The sequence below is a fragment of the Zootermopsis nevadensis genome, unplaced genomic scaffold (assembly GCF_977971745.1).
Source record: "Zootermopsis nevadensis isolate Lab colony 2312 unplaced genomic scaffold, Znev_1.0 Znev_ptg000002l, whole genome shotgun sequence".
Classification (NCBI taxonomy): Eukaryota; Metazoa; Arthropoda; class Insecta; order Blattodea; family Termopsidae; genus Zootermopsis; species Zootermopsis nevadensis.
Genome location: NW_028259134.1, coordinates 3,833,316 through 3,854,584, shown reverse-complemented (window position 1 = coordinate 3,854,584; position 21,269 = coordinate 3,833,316). Strand labels below are relative to the sequence as shown.

At 38.0% G+C, this 21,269-nt stretch overlaps 1 long non-coding RNA gene across 4 annotated transcripts in view; it reads right to left on the bottom strand.

Annotated features, from left to right (window-relative positions):
- Positions 1-21,268, bottom strand: part of LOC147875030 (uncharacterized) — a 75,847-nt gene extending 54,579 nt beyond the window's left edge. For 2 of the 4 annotated variants that reach the window (XR_015537641.1, XR_015537639.1), the window contains exons 1-2: positions 19,279-21,268; positions 16,463-16,545 (exon numbers count right to left, since the gene is read on the bottom strand). This is a non-coding gene — a long non-coding RNA (uncharacterized LOC147875030). Of the gene's footprint in view, positions 1-5,557; positions 6,755-12,588; positions 13,683-16,462; positions 16,546-19,278 lie in introns of those variants that run through there. The other 2 variants (XR_015537640.1, XR_015537635.1) reach the window with 2 other exon arrangements.
- Between the last annotated feature and the right edge of the window lies 1 nt (position 21,269).

The following is a 21,269-nucleotide window of genomic DNA, read 5'->3' as shown; positions in this document are numbered from 1 at the left end:
CTTTTCGAAAATTTTCGAAAAAATTAAAATTTCCCTTTGAAAATTTACAAAAATTTTCGAAATTTTAAAAAAATTTAAAATGGCTGCAAATGGCGTGAAACGCGAAGAAAACTAAGAATTTTCGACAAAAATTTTGAATTCAGGTTAGGTTAGGTTAGGTTAGGTTAGGTTAGGTTAGGTTATGTTAGGTTAGGTTAGGTTAGGTTAGGTTAGGTTAGTTAGGTTAGGTTAGGTTAGGTTAGGTTAGGTTAGGCTAGGCTAAGCTAGGTTAGGTTAGGTTAGGTTAGGTTAGGTTGGCGCCTTCGGTAAAATTTCGTCCTTCAAGAACCTTGTTACGCAAGGCGTCGATTTTTTATCATCGTGCCAAACGTTATACCAAGGGTGGTATGCTTAATCTGGCGTGACGGCGGATGGCGTCGCGACGCCAGGCGTCGGTTTTGTAATTTCGTCAGCAATGATATTTAAATTCATGTGCGATAACATTGACGCCATGATAGAGCGTCGCAATGTTCGGCGTCGCGACGCCAGGCGTCGGGTTTCTAGTTTCGTCAGCAGTGATATTTTAATTCATGTGCGATAACACTGGCGCCATGATGGAGCGTCGCAATATTCGGCGTCGCGACGCCAGGCGTCGGGTTTCTAATTTCGTCAGAAGTGATATTTAAATTCATGTGCGATAACACTGGCGCCATGTAGAGCGTCGCAATGTTCGGCTTCGCGACGCCAGGCGTCGGTTTGCTAATCTTGCAGCCAAAGTTATCCAAATCGATCGAGTCACATTCCTGGGTCTTGTGATGACGTCGTGAAGACGCATAGACCTTGTTAGCCAGAGACGGAGTCAAGCACAGACCTGGTGAATCACACACCGTGTACAGCAGATACCGGTTGACTCACAGAGTGAGTACGGCTCAGACTGTGTGAAATAGACAGCCCGGCGGAGTCTAGTCCTGATGAGGATGAGCCAGGTCAAATTTAGAAGAAAAATTTTTAAATTTTTCGAAAAATCAAAAAACGCTGCAAACGCTCTGAAATGCACACAAAACCAAAAATTTCCCGAAAATTCGAAAGAAAATTAAAAGTTGAAAATTTTCAAAAATTCTTAGTTTTGTGCGCTTTTTGGACGATTTCCCACGTTTTTCGACTTTTCGAAAATTTTCGAAAAAATTAAAATTTCCCTTTGAAAATTTTCAAAAATTGTCGAAATTTTAAAAAAATTAAAAATGGCTGCAAATGGCGTGAAACGCGAAGAAAACTAAGAATTTTCGAATTTTCGACAAAAATTTTGAATTTAGGTTAGGTTAGGTTAGGTTAGGTTAGGTTAGGTTAGGTTATGTTAGGTTAGGTTAGGTTAGGTTAGGTCAGTTAGGTTAGGTTAGGTTAGGTTAGGTTAGGTTAGGTTAGGCTAGGCTAGGCTAGGTTAGGTTAGGTTAGGTTAGGTTAGGTTGGCGCCTTCGGTAAAATTTCGTCCTTCAAGAACCTTGTTACGCAAGGCGTCGATTTTCTATCATCGTGCCAAACGTTATACCAAGGGTGGTATGTTTAATCTGCCGTGACGGCGGATGGCGTCGCGACGCCAGGCGTCGGGTTTCTAGTTTCGTCAGCAATGATATTTAAATTCATGTGCGATAACATTGGCGCCATGATAGATCGTCGCAATGTTCGGCGTCGCGACGCCAGGCGTCGGTTTTCTAGTTTCGTCAGCAGTGATATTTAAATTCATGTCCGATAACACTGGCGCCATGATGGAGCGTCGCAATGTTCGGCTTCGCGACGCCAGGCGTCGGTTTGCTAATCTTACAGCCAAAGTTATCCAAATCGATCGAGTCACATTCCTGGGTCTTGTGATGACGTCGTGAAGACGTATAGACCTTGTTAGCCAGAGACGGAGTCAAGCACAGACCTGGTGAATCACACACCGTGTACAGCAGATACCGGTTGACTCACAGAGTGAGTACGGCTCAGACTGTGTGTAATAGACAGCCCGGCGGAGTCTAGTCCTGATAAGGATAAGCCAGGTCAAATTTAGAAGAAAAAATTTTAAATTTTTCGAAAAATCAAAAAACGCTGCAAACGCTCTGAAATGCACACAAAACCAGAAAATTTCCGAAAATTCGAAAGAAAATTAAAAGTTGAAAATTTTCAAAAATTCTTAGTTTTGTGTGCTTTTTGGACGATTTCCCACGTTTTTCGACTTTTCGAAAATTTTCAAAAATTGTCGAAATTTTAAAAAAATTTAAAATGTCTGCAAATGGCGAGAAACGCGAAGAAAACTAAGAATTTTCGAAATTTTCGACAAAAATTATCATACTTATAACTGCCAAACGGTAAGTAGCTGGTTAACCATATTCATGTAAAAATGAGGTCATATATATGTCAAGGTCATATGGAAGTCAAGACAAAATTGGCAAATTAGTTTCCCAGATAAGGGTTTATAAAATTCTCAAGGTCATATATTATCATACTTATATCTGCCTAACGGTAAATAGCTCGTTAAACATACTCATGTCAAAATGAGGTCATGTATAGGTGAAGGTCATATGGATGTCTCAACAAGTTCGGCCGAATAGTTTGCGAGAGACGGATCTTGAAAATCCTCAAGGTTTTATCTTCTCACGCTTATTTCTCGCAAACCGTAAATATCTGGTTGACTATATTCATGTTGAAATGAAGTCACGGATGGTTGAAGGTCATGGCAAGACCACATCAAGATCACATAAACTGTTTGAGAATAATAGGCCTCATACGTCTCAAGGTCATTCGTAGTATTATTTTCTCACGCATATACATATAAAGCTGTACAAATAAGAGTGACTTTCAGACAATATTTAGAAGTCATGGTCATGCATAGGTCGCAACATATACTCAGTTCATATATTGTTTTGGGATAGATCACGTTAGGATCGGTTCGGTTTGGTTGAGTTGGGTAAGGTTATGTTAGGTTAAGTTAGGTTCGGTTAGGCTAGGTTAGGTTAGGTTAGGTTAGGTTAGGTTAGGTTAGGTTAGGTTAGGTTAGGTTAGGTTAGGTTAGTTTAGGTTGGGTTGGGTTGGGTTTAGTTGGGTTGGGTTGGGTTAGGTTAGGTTAGGTTAGCTTAGGTAAGATTAGGTTAGGTTGGGTTAGGTTAGGTTAGGTTAGGTTAGGTTAGGTTAGGTTAGGTTAGGTTAGGTTAGGTTAGGTTAGGTTAGGTTAGGTTAGGTTAGGTTAGGTTAGGTTAGGTTAGGTTAGGTTAGGTTAGGTTAGGTTAGGTTAGGTTAGGTTAGGTTAGGTTAGGTTAGGTTAGGTTAGGTTAGGTTAGGTTAGGTTAGGTTAGGTTAGGTTAGGTTAGGTTAGGTTAGGTTAGGTTTGGTTTGGTTTGGTTTGGTTGGGTTGGGTTGGGTTGGGTTGGGTTGGGTTGGGTTGGGTTGGGTTGGGTTGTGTTGGGTTGGGTTAGGTTAGGATAGGATAGGTTAGGTTAGGTTAAGTTTGATTACTGTGTTTTGTTAGGTTATTGAACATTTTGAAAAATTTTGTGACGTTATGATCATATCTCGTCATGCCGATTCATTACGTCACGCCTAGTCACTCTTTGTCACGCTTGAGCACGGTACAGAGCTAGTTAACCATACTCATGTCAATATGAGGTCATGTATAGGTCAAGGTCATTTAGAAGGTACGACAAAATCGGCCCACTAGATTCCCAGATACGGGTCTTAAAATTTCTCAAGGTCATATATTATCATACATATATCTGCCAAAGGGTAACTAGCTGGTTAACCATATTCATGTCAAAATGAGGTCATATATAGGTCAAGGTCATATGGCAGTCACGACAAAATCGGCTCAATAGTTTCCCAGATACGTGCCCTTAAATTTCTCAAGGTCGTATATTATCATACTTATATCTGCCAATGGGTAAGTAGATGGTTAACCATATTCATGTCAAAATGAGGTCATATATAGGTCAATGTCATATGGAAGTCACGACAAAATCGGCCCAATATTTTCCCAGATACGTGTCTTTAAAGTTCTCAAGGTCATATATTATCATACTTATATCTGCCAAAGGGTAAGTAGCTGGTTAACCATATTGATGTCACAATGAGGTCATATAGAGGTCAAGGTCATATGGAAGTCACGACAAAATCGGCCCATTATATACCCAGACACGGGTCTTTAAAGTTCTCAAGGTCATATATTATCATACTTATATCTGCCAAACGGTAAGTAGCTGGTTAACCATATTCATGTAAAAATGAGGTCATATATAGCTCAAGGTCATATGGAAGTCACGACAAAATCGGCAAACTAGTTTCCCAGATACGGGTTTTTAAATTTCTCAAGGTCATATATTTCATACTTATATCTGCCAAACGGTAAATAGCTGGTTAAACATACTCATGTCAAAATGACGTCATGTATAGGTGAAGGTCATATGAAAGTCACAGCAAGTTCGGCCGAATAGTTTGCGAGATACGGATCTTGAAAATTCTCAAGGTCATAACTTCTCAGGCTTATTTCTCGCAAACCGTAAATACCTGGTTGACTATATTCATGTTAAAATGAGGTCACGGATGGTTGAAATTCATGGCAAGACCACATCAAGATCCAATAAACTGTTTGAGAATAATAGGCCTCAAACGTTTCAAGGTCATTCGTAGTATTATTTTCTCACGCATATACATAGAGAACTGTACAAATGTGTGTGACTTTCAGACAATATTTAGAAGTCATGGCTGTCATGGTCATGCGTAGGTCGCAACATTAACTCAGTTCATATATTGTTTTGGGATAGATCACGTTAGGATCGGTTGGGTTGGGTTGGGTTGGGTTAGGTTAGGTTAGGTTAGGTTAGGTTAGGTTAGGTTTGGTTAGGTTAGGTTCGGTTAGGTTAGGTTAGGTTAGGTTGGGTTAGGTTTACTTAGGATAGTACAGGTTAGATTAGGTTAATTTTGATTACTGTGTTTTGTTAGGTTATTGTACATTTTGAAAAATTTTGTGACGTTTTGACACCTATCACTACATCTCGTCACGCCGTTTCATTACGTCACGCCTAGTCACTCTTTGTCACGCTTGAGCACGGTACATAACTAGTTAACCATACTCATGTCAATATGAGGTCATGTATAGGTTAAGGTCATATGGAAGTCACGACAAAATCCGCCCACAAAAGTTTTCAAAACGTTCAGTAACCTAACAAAACCTAATCTAACCTCCAGCGGTCTTGATGCTGAATCCATATCAGAGCTTATTTAGAAATTTCAGTCTCTTGCAGAAATATTGCGTCGGGCTCCTTAAAAGAGCATTCGAAAATAGAACAGGATCCACCGATTATGGCCGCTGACCTTGTACGGAGTGCCTAGTATGCGGACCACTCAATGAAGGAAGGAAGGAGTTTCCGTCGGTCAGTACAGTCTGTGTCAGTTCAGCAGTGTGGAAGCCCGATAATTGTTGTCTTGTGACTGCTGTGTTAACAACATGGCACCTGTTCGTTGCAATCTCCTTTATGGTCATTGATAACGCCTCGTATAACAAAACTCAGACAGACAAACCACCGACGTCTTAATCAAAGGACGAAATGAATTCCTGGCTATTGGAAAGAAACATCCCATTTTGTGACAACTTGTTGAAAGTTCAACTGTACGATTTAATCAAATTAAATAAACCAAAACACAAATAATATATGATTGATCAGATTTTAGCAGACAAAGGGCACACTGTGCTGAGACTTCCGCTCCCACCAACCCGATTTAAACGCCATTAAACTTATTTGGGCAGATGTAAAACAAAGGATTGCAAGCAAGAACACAGCATTTAAAATAAAGGACGTCGAGCATCTGTGTCGGCAGAGATTCGAAGAAATTGTTCAAGAGGAATGGGATAATGTAAGTCAGCATGTGGGTGGGTTAGGTTAAGTTAGGTTACGTAAAATTAGGTTGTGTTAGACTCTTAGGTTAGATAACGTGTTGAAAATCTTTGTCACGTTACGACACTTATGGTGATCCCTTTTCAGGACATCAAAAAACGTCACGCCTAGACACGCCTTATTACTCTTGGGTAAGCTTGGTCACTAAGTCACGTTTCGGCACGCTTACGTTATATTACGTAAGGCTCGGTTAATTCTTGCCAATTTGCAATACGTTTGATTAAGAAATTGCAGGTTAGGTTAGAATACGTTGGGTTAGGTTAGGTTTGGTTAGTTTAGGTTAGGTTAGTTTGTTAGATTAGGTAACGTTTTGAAAATGTTCGTCACGTTTCGGTACTTATGGCCACATCTCGTCACGGATAGTTACGCTTTTAAAATCTTGGTGAAGTTTCAACACCTAGGGTATCCTCTCGTCACGCTTTCAAAGGAGGTCACGCCTAGTCACGCTTCGTCACTAATATATATAATTGAAGATAATGGAGTGAACAGCAGCAGCGGTAGTGACGAATCGAGTGATATCAGAAAGCGAAGGTCTGTGAGGAGTGGAAGAATTGGAAGAGGACCGAAGAGTTGTGAGGAAGATAAAATTATATAATTCTCTCTGCAGTGTTAATTTTCTAGTGATCTGCACACACTTTTGTTTTCGTTTTTTAAACTTCAGATGTCCGTTGGCTCGCCCATTTAAATTCACCCATTTTTTATGTGAAGTGTCACCGAGTCCTTGTTTAAATCAGGGCGTCAGGCGAGTGGTATGGGGGGACAAGAGATGACCCCAACATGGTCCAGCGCGTCCAAGTCCTGCAGCTTCTATAATCCCCAACGTTTACCTCCATATGAAACTACGCTTCCATACGCTGTATAAACAAAATTGTAATATTACTGTAAAATTAATTACGTTTTAAGTCATTTCGGTAAGAATTGTTAACAAAAACAATATGTAACAAATTGACTGTGAAAGTACAAATTTGACCTGCGTACTGAACAAAAACGCAGACATGAAATCAAGAAGTATCACACGAATTAAACGTTTCTAATTCTATCAGCGAAAAAAAAATTAAATCTCCCCGACTCCAGGTATCAGAGTCCTTCTTGAGAAGCTGATAGCTGCTCAGCCGGTCGAGACATTTTTCACCTTTTATAATCAAAAATTTGGCTACAACACGTAATGAGAAGGAATAAAAACACATTGTTCTTAAAATAGGTTAACAAACGAGGTCCTCAAATATAAAACATCGAGTGGAAAACATTCCAGACGAAGAAGAAACAGAGAGACAATTGAACCTCACAACAATACTTCACGAGGGAGACAAAAGTAAATCTGATATTCCTCGGGCGGATAACATAATCTAAGATACTGTTTTCTGGCCTTGTAATCCTGGGGTCTCGGGTTCAATTCCCGGCGGTGCCCGAATTTATAACTTGTGTTGGGCAAGGCCGTGGTCTAGGCAACACGGAGTTTTCCTCCGGGGGCTTCCCCGGTTTCTCCGTGGCATCCCAACAATTACTCCATTCACACACAGAAGAAGGCAATGGCAAACCACTTCTGGATCATCTGCCAAGAACGTATATGAACAGGTCCCAGTCCGAGAAAAGGATGGAAGGGTCTTGTTCATATGGACCTGTCGTCAGACAGAACACTAAATAAATAAATAGTGTTTTCTTGATATAGGATTAAACAGTTCATAGTTATACACTTGCTAAAGGAAACGCCAGTCAACAGAAAACCAAAAACGTCACGGGATGTTAGGGCCAGAGCCCATTTTAAATTACCCTTCAGCCATTTAACGTGTCCAATGTTGTCTTCTCCATCTGACGCCCGACAGTCAGCGCCATCTTTTTTGAGTCAAATATCTTTCGCACAGTTGCAGTTATGAACACAATTTAGTAATTACGGATTGATATACTTCACTATTGGCTGTTTTTTAAAAAGTACTTACACGGTGAGGAGTAAAACGTAATGTTTTCTATTTAGGCATAGTTTTAAATTTTTCTACGAATACCGGATGGAGCATAAAAATATTTATTTAATATAAAGACCTTTTTCTCCTTTATTATTAACATTCTCTCATCCGTGCGGATTTTGCTTTTAACACGGCCCAAAAACTAAATCGTAATCATACTCTCCCAATCCCCGTGACACTCGATTCAAGGTCATCCTCGTTGCTAGGCCGCTGCGCAAAATCTGTGCAGGTAGGAACATGGTACACTCATGAACAGAACGTGAACATTATGTCGCATTGAAATAGTTTGCTATTTTTCGATAAATGATTTTGCATTGCTTATCCTGATAACGAAGCTCCGGATAAAGAAAAACATCGATTGGTAACAGAATTTCGGGGGACAAAATGTCTGTCTGTGCCAAGTTCTTATGGAGAGAGACAAAACAGCTTAAATTACGGCCGTACTGACTCCAAATAGTGCATCATCACCTGCAGGAATTATTATAATCGGATTCTTAGTTGTGTTCAAATGTTACGATTTAAAATGAACACCCTGTACTTGTACATACGGTAGGTAATTCTGGTGTTACAACCGAACTTTGTTCACTAGAGCCTCGAGTGCTTTTCGTCCTTTCCGTGTTCTCTCTCTAGTCTTTGGATTAAAGTTATAATTATCTGCAGATAAACTTCCGAATTTGTACTTCACTTTAGCGTCCGGGAGTTTCATGCTGCAAATCAGAATAACACTAGGTCAAATTTATGATTGAAAGTACCCAAGACTCGGTGTGTGTATGGATAGTACAACAAGAATATTGACTCGACCAGAATTCGAACCCATGACTGTCTACGCCAGTGGTATTCAACCTGGGGTACGCGTTCCCCCCGGGGGTACGCGAAGACATCTTAGGGGTACGTGAAATTTAAAAAAAATATATATTATTTTATGATAAACACTGAATAATCAGTAATGTAATTTATTTAATTTATTTTAGATGTAGATTATATACTGCGTATAATTTGAATTATACACCAACAACTTTGGGGGTACAAAGTTGAAGAGAAATTATATCTGGGGGTACGAGAAGACATCTTAGGGGGTACGTAAAATTTTAAAGAAATATATTATTTTATGATAAACACTGAATAATCAGTAATGTAATTTATTTAATTTATTTTAGATGTAGATTATATACTACGTATAACTTGAATTATACACCAACAACTTTGGGGGTACAAAGTTGAAGAGAAATTATATCTGGGGGTACGCGAACAAAAAATGGTTGAATACCACTGATCTACGCCAGAGTAACTACGTTGCATTGCGTTTTACCGCTAAGAATTTACATTATTTAAATAAGACGTTAATAACACATAATATGTAAAGATTGTAATTTCCTATAAACTAATGACTCAATACAGAAAAAAAATCCAGCGTTAAAACGTATTTTCGTACACTTCAGTGATAATTGTGATGATAACGTAAAGTGTGTACGATTAAATTGCAATGCAGTTCGCTCCAGTTTATTTTTAAGAGACAATGAATAAATATTATGTTGAAGAGAAACTCGTGTCTTTTTAAAATTGTCTTCTATCTACAACCGCTCTCTTACGGAAAGCTTGTAGGCATCAGAATGTAGATTTTTTTGTGTGTGCACACAAAAGCATGTGGATTCCGTGTATATTTCAGTACGGATTGCACTTTTCCATTCGTTTCCATTGTCTTGTGTACAGTTGAAGAACCACATAAGTACAGCTGTCCTCGGTACACGACAAATGTAACTCCTACTCGTTCTTAATCTCGGCACCAGATGGGGTGAGTGCATAGACCTTACGCCTTCTAGTAAACACGAAGTTCAGACCAGAATACCCATTGTTTCCAAACAGAAAATCTCTTGGGAGAATGGAAAGAGATTATAAATCTTATGCTGTTGATTTGATTAGAATTTTGTACCTCCCACAACAAGAGAAATTTCTAGTAAAATACCTAAAATAATTAGGAATCTATAATCGGCCGTGTTTTACTTTAATGTCATCAAAGTATTCATAAATCCTGTTACGTTGTTAAATGTCGAAAGTATTTGTCCGTTCCTTTTCCGATTTAAATTACGAATATAAGGTCACGAAAATAAGGAGGAGAGAAAGCAGTGAGGATGACAGGAAAGCATAACATAAAGAGACTATGTTAAAAATAAGTCAAGTTAATCTTTAAAAACAAAAGCTTGTGGCTTACATGAAACAGATCAAATCTAAGTCCACCTTTAAAAAAAATGTGATTGTACCTTATTTGGTCAAGAACTGCCCGCACTTTACGAAATCACAATTTTCATTTACCTGCTCATACAAGTTCACGACTGGTCATGCCATGTGCCATATGAATCTATTTCAAATCCTCATATTAATTTCATTAAGATCCATATTAATATTATCCATCCATCAATTCCTAGGTCTCCCAATTTATCTCTTACTTTCACTTTTTCCGACTAAATTTCCTCTTAAATTTCTGATCTCCTTAATTTATGCTATACGCCCTGCTCATCTAATGTCCCTTGATATTAAGAGGCTCCTCACAATACAGTTTTATCTAACCATTTATTACTTAGTCTTTAACCCTTTAAGACCCAGTGGTAACTATACTTACCACCTGATTTAACATTCAGTAATTCCGACCACAGAGTTTATTTATAGTTTCCGTACGATTTTCGGAGTAAACAGCGAGTATTTCCTCAAACAACATTACTCGACTGATCTTTGTAACGTAGATGTGGTTACTTCGTGGTAAAAATAGAAATTTATATATTATTTAAATTAGTAAATTTCACTTCAAGAATAACTCGAAAATTTAAGCTAATAAGTACAAATACAGTCGTAATTATTATCCCACAAGGAACGAAATCACTGAACAGCATTACCATGGCAACGATTATCACACACACACACACAAAAACACGCACGCACAGAGTGCAAATATTGATTTTAATAAATTATCACAAACTAACATTAGCCTGTTATAAGACAAATGAGCTTCAGGCTTCAAAGAGTTAAATACTTTCCCCAGTATTTTGTTTTGATACAGCCCCTATCAACCAATGTTCTGCCCTAATGACGAAAGAAATATTTTCAAGGTTTTTTGAAGGAATGAATAACATTGCATTTTCGATTTGTTATAGTTAAATATTTGTGTTTCAAAACAACAGACAGAAAAACAAATTATCCTGAATTAAACTGAACATAATCTGCTTTAAGTTTCTTTCTAAATATAATTAGTATTTGTTACTGTCGTTCTCAAATATTTTGTATTTGCTAATTGTCTGAAGGATGCATTAGCTACCCGAACTGCATTCTGAACAAAGGGAAGTAACATTTAATTGCTCAAAAAGAGCAAAAACTCACGAGGAACAGGTGAAGACGGTAAAACAGGTTCCATTTTCTCTGCTCTAGTTTTAGGAAAATTAAGTCTTTGATCTGGGAGAAAGCAAATTGCTACAAGACATTCTCAGAACTGCAAAAATCGTAACGAGAAACAGACTTTTTGAAAGCTGGTTCTTCTTATTTGTTATTCTTTCCCATTCCTGTAATAAATATTTTACGCTCCTGTCATACAACAACAGTTTCAATTCTTGTAATTGAAATAATTGAAACGACGACGCAAGACATTTTAAAAAATAGCTTTTTATCCGTAGCAGAAGTAACTTGCAGAAGAGATACTCCACAGCTAACGTTTTAATAATATTATCATTAAAATACTCCGTTATACGCTTCTTAAATTGGTGTTTCCTTTACCACAATGTCAGATCAACGTTGAAACATGCGATCCACGCATACAACACGTTATTTACTTTTAATTTATGGAAAAGTATCGTAACGTATCTCAGTGTCCAACTGATGGATTTATACGAAAATTCGTGCCAAATTAATTCCGCTGGAAGCTACCAACATAACCGTAAATTTTAGTTTCATATTCAACTGAATTCAATTCCTTTATTAGAGGGTTTGCCAACAGCAAAGAGCCTATGACAGGCAAACACTAAAAAATACTAAAACAATATAAAAAATAAAATAAATCAATAATCAAATTGAAACAAATAACCAAGCTAGATCCAATCTAGGCCGCTATCTAGATAATTTATTTTAATGAGAAAATGCCCTCAAAAGAATGTTTACGCGAAATACGTCCAAAAATTTACACACGTCATTTGTTGCAATGACACACCTGGCTTAAGGACTATTTCTAAGCGCACTGCACACACAAAACGTAGAAAATTCTCTTATTTGCCTTGACGGCACACGAATACCAACAGCGTCCACAATGGAATTGCAATTTATTTTGCCCTTAAATACATTAATAAGAAATAAGGCATCGAGATGCCCTCGTCTGGAATAAAGTGTTCTTAAATTTAAAGTAGTTAAAATCAATTCATATTTACGTGTAATATTAAACTGTAAAAACCGGTAATTGCACAAACTGACAAATTTCCAATGAATATTTTCTAATTTATTAGAATCTGTCTGTGTAAGATTATTCCAAACGACCGAGGCATACTCAAGCTTTGACCTAATTAAAGCATTATATAAAAGAGGAAAAATTATATGCAATAAAACGAATAAGCCCTAAGATCCTTAGTGCCTGGGAATGAACACAATTTACATGACAGTGAAAATACAGTTTACTGTCTAACAAGACACCACATATATTAATGTGCTTAACCATATATATTCTACAATACATAGGTACTGTTTCGAAGCTGGAATTGGCACGGAGAGGGCAAGCGAACCCAGAAGAAAAATTTTGTGCGCCAAGAATATCCCCTCCCCTCCCCTCCCCACACAAAAATCTGTAAAATAACACATTCGGTAATTCAATAAATGTGTTACATTGAAGTAGCTAGATGATGTGGAGTCCAAGTTAGCGACATGTGAGCTAAAGTCTTTGTCCTCAAAGGAATTCTGTACGAATGTGACGTGTATTGTACAGCGAGGGCCTCGGGACAGAACAATAGTGTGGTCTGGGCGAAACTGTGCGTTCTACGTACGTTAAAGAAGCAATGGAATCAGAGGGGTTGAGAAGGGTTGTTCATTATTTCCCAGTGGCAATATTTTGTAGCTCTCTGTCCAAGATAATGTGATAATGTCTTTTGTTTGTGTATTACATGCGTTTGTTTTCCTTCTGTCTGAGACCTAGTGACGTAGGCGAAAAGCACGCTTTGGTTCCGTCCATCGTCGTGAGTCTGACAACGTCCATGGGAACCGGGAAATTGGTTCGTATTAGCGATTTTTCGCTGTACACACCAAGTGGTGAGGAAATTGAATGAGTGAGGGAGTTATGTCAGGAAACATTAATAGGTACAGCATGAGAAATTATAGGAGGTTAGCTGGTGGAATCATCGAGGTCGGATGAAAGTGTTTTGTTTCCTTGGAAGCCTCGTAAACGATAATTGTGAGGTCAATGTTTGGATGTATTTTACGAGGCCCAAAACCTTGTCCTGGACACACGGCAATGTCACGACAAACGTTACCAGCATGACAGAAAATGTGATCTCAGGGTCATTGCTGGCAACCTGACAGCAGGAAAACGTAGCTAAGTTAACTTATAAAATAAATCAGTGTAGTTGATACGGGAAGCGAAAAACAACTTGAGATACTAGTGATTAAGATACATGATAAAATAATATTAAAATTTAAAAAAAATGTTGCGTGAAGTATTAATTGGATTCAGCTGGCTCGTGATCGCGTCATGTTCCGGACTCCAGTGAGCAAAGGAATCAATCTTCTGATACCATTGATGGTGGGTACCTTGCAGACCAGTTGGATGACCTGTCAGCTTCTCGTAATGTGTTCTGTTCCACTGAGATATAAGTCAATCAGTCAATGAGACACATTCCCTGAACTGAACCTTTGTTCTTTTGCTCAAAAAATTATTCAATGAAACTATAAACTCGAACCCAATAAACGATGTGCGTTACGAGTGTATTACGTAATATTCATATACGCAAATAACTCATGAAAGGACTTGCAACCCAGTAGCTATACATTTTAAAATAATTAAAATCTGTATTTCATTCTAAACTCCTATAAAACAGGATTAACCATGACGTCATTACAACCTGCAGGCACGTTACCAAAAGCTAGTACACGCAAACCATGACTAGTTTACTGACAGAAAGATGTATTCTTCAGGAAATGCTTCGAACTGAAGTAAGTTTCAGGTCCAAATCACACGGTGGTTAAGCATCTCTTGTTTCCCTGTGCAATCGCACTGAAATTTCGAGACATGTGGTCCACTGGTACGTTCCCTTATTCCATTACATCACAACAAAATATTTACAATTAAACCGAGAGCCATTTTTATATTATTTATTTCCGTCATTAATACTCACTTCAGATGCAGTGTCTTCAGTGCTAAATATCTGATTATAAATACATTACTCATCACGAAAAACACTAATCCACCGTACGATACTACCAACCTTCACATCTAATCGTGATCATTTCTCTGGCTTAATCAAAAATTACCAACATAACCTTTACCAACAAAAACTGGATCACATCACAAATCGATGTTCCTTTTAGCGTTTTCTGTCGATGAAGCAGCCATATTAAGCAGGTTACAAAATTACCACTGCACAAAAGACAATGAAAACTAACTAGGTTAACACGAGGGAAAGTTCATACCTTTGTAGTGCTACCAACATCGCTTTTTAGATAAATTAAAATACCCTTTGCTTTACACTTTCCCACGCATAAACCCACACAACGAACACTAGACAGGTCCGTCTGTTCTAATACGAATTTATTGAGTTTAAATAGGGTTTTAAAGCGTTGGTTGAGTTGAAATGACGTATTTGTAGAAATACGGTGATGAACTTTCGGATTCCACACAAACAGAATTTCTTGATCAACTGAGCTATAAAATACTCAAGACATCCCTGTACCATGAATTATATTCACTTCCGTCTACATGTTAATTTATTGAACTGAGATAAATAAAGCAGTATAGGACGTTAAAGTAATCAGTTTTTTAAAGCCCTTATATCAAATGCAGATGCTATTCTGGCTACATTCCAGACATTATGAAGGAAACGTTTAAAACAGATAAATAATGGAAACAGTGCATACACCACATGTTTACATTATACCACGAACTAGTTTACGAATTGGGCCAACCTCGTATAATCAATATTAAGCCTTTAAAACCTACGCTCGCCTAACTAACGTTACATCCAGAGTTGAAATTGTGTTTTTGTGTGTGTTCTTTGGTTATAGAGCCAGAACAGTTAAACCTACGTGGCAAAACATATTTGAGACCATGAAGAGAACATGGGGGGTGGGGGCTCAGAAAAATTGTCCTGAGCTCTATTCCCGGTGAGGGCATTTGCTGTAGCTCGGAAACTATGCATGATAGAAAAATGACACCTGAACAAAAGTTTTTTTATTTCGAAGGGGATATTATAGAAACAAACACTACAACACCGGAAACTGTCCTAGGTTCGAACCTTGATAAATATTTATTTTGGGTTTAGCGATATTTTTTGAACCATACGTGACCCTCGGGATATATGAACATATAACGAAATCTCATACGAAACGCGTTGAGACACGGACATAAGATATCATCTCTGATAGAGATGAGCCTCGGAATGTCACAAGACACGACGTTGCAAAACAGACGCCAAGCGTCGCGATGCCATTCGTCATGACGTAGGCTATGATCTGCAATAAAAGCCAATAGAAGCCTCGGGACGCCATACGACCACTGTTAACAAACCGACGCCGAGCGTCATGACGCCAACTGTTACGACGCCGCTAAAAGGGGCCGTATATTTCGCAGGAGAACCTCAGTAGGTCCCTGAAACCACCGCTGGAAAACCAACGCCTTTAAAAGAAGCCATATTTCGCACAAGTGAGCATACGGAAGCCATTTTACTTAACGCGGAAGTGAAGCCGAGCGTCGTGATACCGCCACAGTACAAATTTTCGTGTAGAAGCCAATGTAAGTGACGTCGGAAAACAGATGCAGAACGTCGCGACGCCATTAACCGCGACACCCGCCCCCAAAACCCCATCTTCGACACAAATGAATATCGGGACGTCAAAGGAATTAACGCCGGGCGTCGCGAAGTTAACTTTGAAATGGAAATGAAATTAACAGAAGCCTCGGGATGCCAGCCGACACAATTTTAGGAAAATGACGCCAAGCATTACGACGTGAATAAAGCAGAGATGAGCCACAGAATCTATAAACTACTCCGGCAAACCGATGCCTAGAGTAATGATTAAAACTGTCACGAGGCACAGCGCCACAGGTGGATAACGGTTAACACACCTAACCTTAAAAAACTTAATGTACTCTGATTTGAAATAACCAAACCTAATGTAACGTAACCTAACATAACCTTACCACACCTAACCTTAAAACACTTAATGTACTCTGATTTGAAATAACCAAACCTAATGTAACGTAACCTAACATAACCTTACCACACCTAACCTTAAAACACTTAATGTACTCTGATTTGAAATAACCAAACCTAATGTAACGTAACCTAACATAACCTTACCACACCTAACCTAACTTGACCTGACCTAACTTAATCACACCTAACTTAAAAAACTATACAAACTCACCCACGTAGCCCGGGACTCAAACTCGCCTAGGTCGCCAGGTCGCCATGACTGCACAAATCGCCACGGTGGCTCCCACAGCACCACTGCAGGAATTATGCAATTATTTAATAATTCAGTCCGTACCGCAAAGAAAACACAACACTTCACCATTACGAAGCCCTGTTTGTTGATGCTGTTTAATGAAGTAATCTGTTTGCACATAGAATAATACGAAACGAAAATAAAATAAAATGCAGATTTACAGATTCACAAGCATTTGGGACAGATAATCAACACTTTGCTTCAAAGGGTTAAATACAGCAACTAAAAGATTGTCGTGAATCTTACTACATTAACATTATGCCCAAGTCCTCGTCTGAACTTCCCACGTCCGATAATATGGGCTTGGCGTCACCGCGAATACCTCATTCGTCCGCGAAATTTAATGTAGACAACAAAATCTTTCATGGTCACGAATATTTGACAAATGAACGTTATTTGTCGAGGGTTTTTTGTTCTTTTGCAGAATGTAACAAAACATTCTATATCTGGGATGTTACATCGCAGGGAAATCATTAATAAATACTGCTCCGAGAGACAGACGGTTTTCTGTTAATACAGGAACTACACACGTCACAGTATACAGGTTCATTACTCTATAATCTACTTATATTCGGAACATACGACCTCAATGTGTCTCGTGTTATCAGGGATAACATCAAGAATAATTCCTGCTAACGAACTTAATTATAATAAAGTTAGCTGTCATCTTGCTTGAAGCAAAGTTGTCCAAAATACTGGTACACGACAGCGAAAACAACTTGTCCTTTTGTACGCTTTAGGGTGTGCACTGGTAATATGATATTTCACAGATAGAGCATCACATTACGAAAATACAGACAGAACAGAAGTTGTCAAATGCATTATTTGGCAAATACCAGAACTTAGATAAGAACCAGAAAGTTTACAAATCATCAATTACAAATTTTCTTAACTTTGGGTATGGACGTAGGGGTCGGGACATTCAGTTACCCCGCAGTCATCTTATTAATTCTGTAGTTTTAATTTGAAACAAATCTCTTACCAGACATTTAACAAAATTTACTTACCCATAGTCAAGGAAGCTTGCGTTAATTTGCCCGTGGGTAATTGACGAGGGAACTGGAGCCTTGTATCCATTCACTTACACATTTATCCATCTATGCATCTTACGGAGCAAAGTTATAAAATTCAGTTTTCATACGAAAAATAAAACAGTACAAACTTAAAATAGACGATTCCTTGTTTATTGCTGAAAAGTCTCAGGCGATCAGACATGTAAATATAAAATTCCGATCCAGCTCAACCCTGATTATGAAGGCAAATATATTCCCCGAAACGCTGGATGGGATAATGTATTTTATACCATTGACCATCAATATAACTAATTATCAAAAACCATTAATATTCAATTCACTGACGATATATTTCTATACGTATCATTTTCACAATAATTTTAATTAATAATGCTACAACATTTTCGTCTTAAGACTTAGGTTGAATGGGTCTATGTGTAGGCAGATGTTTATTTATTTATTTATTTATTTATTATTAGGGTTCTGCATAAACAGCCAGAATGTCAATTATAGATACACAAAAGAAAAACATATTTTATGCCAAATTATTTCTGCTAAAATTTATGTTGGGCTGCGGTTGGAAACCACTCTCTTGATTGAACGTCATATTTTCACAACAGGTTACCCTTAAGCGTTAAATGCGTTAAATTTCCACACCATGTGTGTCATTCGTTTAAACACACTTTAGAATTAAAGTATGTGTTTTTACAATTATTTCATACGAAACACCACAGAAAAATGTCTTATTTCGATATTTGAAGGATTTCTGTTATGTATTTGCAGTATATATACGTAATATTGATAATTTACATTCAATTACATCTTTACATAATTTAGTAACTCATTTACAAAAGCAACCCTTCTTCCGAAATAGAATAACTAATTAGACCATTTAAATTTAAATCCTGTAATAGTTCCACCCGCTCGATTTAGCGTGCAAAATTAAAAAAAAAACAGATGAATTTGATAAGGGTCTTTAAACGTTACAGTGGCTTTACCAGGCGAAATAACCCAATTATCGCTGGCCTTTGACAATTGTGCTCCAAATGACGGGCCACCATAACGAACTTCATACGGACCACTTCAAAGATAAGTTGAACGTGGAAGGCCACTTCGTTCCTTTGTCTGTGTCCACTTCGGAGTTCGTTGGCCCATAGGTTATTTAACAATTCTCTGTCAACTGTGAGGTGATTCAACGGCAAAATTAGCTCAAAGGATGATTGCATGCGCTGAATTTAACGGGCTTAGAACGAAGACACAGATTGTTTCAAGATGCCACCGGCATTCTCCTCGTAAAATAAAAATCATGGGAACAGGCCGATTCTCAGACTCGAACCCGGCAACTTCACTATAGAGCCTGATCTCAGTTATTCTTCTCTACGATGGAACCACAGTTGGGAAAAGATTGTTTTCGACAATTAGATTTAATAAAAGCGTTATAAACATATTTACTGTTAAAAAAGCCGGATATGTTTCGGCGAAATTCTACTATCCTCAGGGGTATTCATTATTTACAAGCTATTTAATTTATTATATAGTATACGTATTTAAAATTAATAAGTATTTATTTGTTCCTCAGATGATATTCATAATCACCGTAGGAGGAAATGGTTAGGTAATTTTAAATCCTGTATTTAATTACGGTTTTATATAAATTATTTTAATTCTTTTGGCGGTCTTCATGTTATTTTTGATATTAATTATACCTTCTTACGAACTTACTCGTAGTGCAATGACTTCTGACCGACATCCTTAGCTACGCGTGTTGACGTTCGCTTCGTGTCCCGGAACTGCCTGTTACCGGGCGACTGAGTCACATTCGCCTAGCGCCAAGGTCCCTTACCTTAAGACGCGTGTGGCGTCATCTGTCCGGAACAGAATGCTACTTAAAAATGTTTTCACATTTTTGTTTATTTATTACGTGATTAAAATTTTGTACTTATATAAATGTGAACTCCCCCTTCATATCTGTGATATGACCCCATTCTCTAGAAGCTGTCTTGTGCAGTACTTACTCTAATTTCTCATATTATTTTCGGAGTTTTTAATGTTTTATATGAGGTCTCCATACCTCTTTTAAAAGCTGTTATCTATTTGATTTACGACTGTCCAAACACGTAAGTTTATAAAATCCTGTACGTCTATTGTTTTAAGCAACCTTTCAATTGTAACCCTAGTTCGGAATGCTATTTTCAATTTCATGCTTATAAACAATTTTGTTACAGATCTTCTGTTCTCGCCTTTGTGTAAACGTAATACATATTTATTTTTCAACTTGTTTATCTGGCTTTTGTTTTATTTGATTACCTGTTCTTTTTATATCGGTCGCGTTTGATTGTATTAAATGCTTTACGTTTGTTATCTCATCCAATGCCCTTGTTTGTTTGTCTGTTTGTTACGTATACGTAACATTTTTTCGTATACAGTTTTCCCGGTAGTGAGGGTACAATGTTCGTCTTCTGGACAGTTACTTCATGTGGGCAGGTAAGTAGATACCAAAGTTTCGGAGGAACATGTTGTCTCCATCTTCATGACTGAATTCTACACAGCGTAATGCTTTATGAGAGTTGAGGTTTTCACGGCTGTGAGGATGACTTAAATAGCATTAACTACTTTATCCTTGTAATGGTGTAATCTCTTTCTGAAAGGGGTTGAATTTTCTGACGCCATGACAATAATCTGTCTCCACTTAAGATATTTCATTTAAATATTGGTTGTACACGAGAGACCAAACACCTTGGAGTATCCCTAGACTCGAAATTCGTATGCAGATTATATAATATAGATAAATCATTGAGCAAAGCCAACCAAGGAGTCACGCAACTCTACACCGTCTTGAACAAGCCATCCTCCATCAACATTAATCTTGAACGAACAATTTATAAAACCCTCACAAGATCGAAAAGAACGCGGGACAGTCTTCCAGAATAAGGTATTATGAATTATCACCTAACTCCCAAGGCCAACTGACTCCAATCTAAACTCTATACAAGAACACTGTCCTGGAGACGATCAAAGGTCATGACACGAAAATTAAATTTTAAATTGGTTCAGTGGAAATTACGTCAGAACGATCCAATTTTTCATTAACATAAGAAACGTCACATCCTGTTTCTAGGTTGATCTGTTGAAGATGCCCTTCTGCCTCCATCACCAGGTCGATCGCGCTGATGATTGAAGCAGTAAGGAACTCTGAAACGTCGGTAAACTTCTATCAGACTACACGAAGCAACAAAACAGAAGACAGCCATAATCGTACTCAACGCCGTGAGAACCTGAAATATCACATGGTTTTATCAGTTGCAGGGCTAAGTGTGCACTTACGTCCTTATATGGAAATACAAACAAACTTAAGTCCTGCTTGAGAAGAATGTTAAGTTATTTCAGGAGGATATTCGTCAGAGGTTCCAGTCCACAGGCAACATTTATGATCACATCGAGAACCCATACGACGTGTTGACGACTCCTAAGACAAAGGAAGAAGACTGACGAAACACAGACACGGTCTAGGTTTTATTCCATGAGTGAGGAAACAGCGGATCGACGCATAAGATTTTAATGAACTACTCCGATTAAGAAAATCACTAATGGAAGCTGCTCTTTCGACATCCTAGACCTACATATATCTAACATAACCTCAAAACTTTTGCATAAAAAGTTCTGAAATTATCAATAAAGCCTATGGAAGTCTTGTATGGAAAACTGGGGGGGGG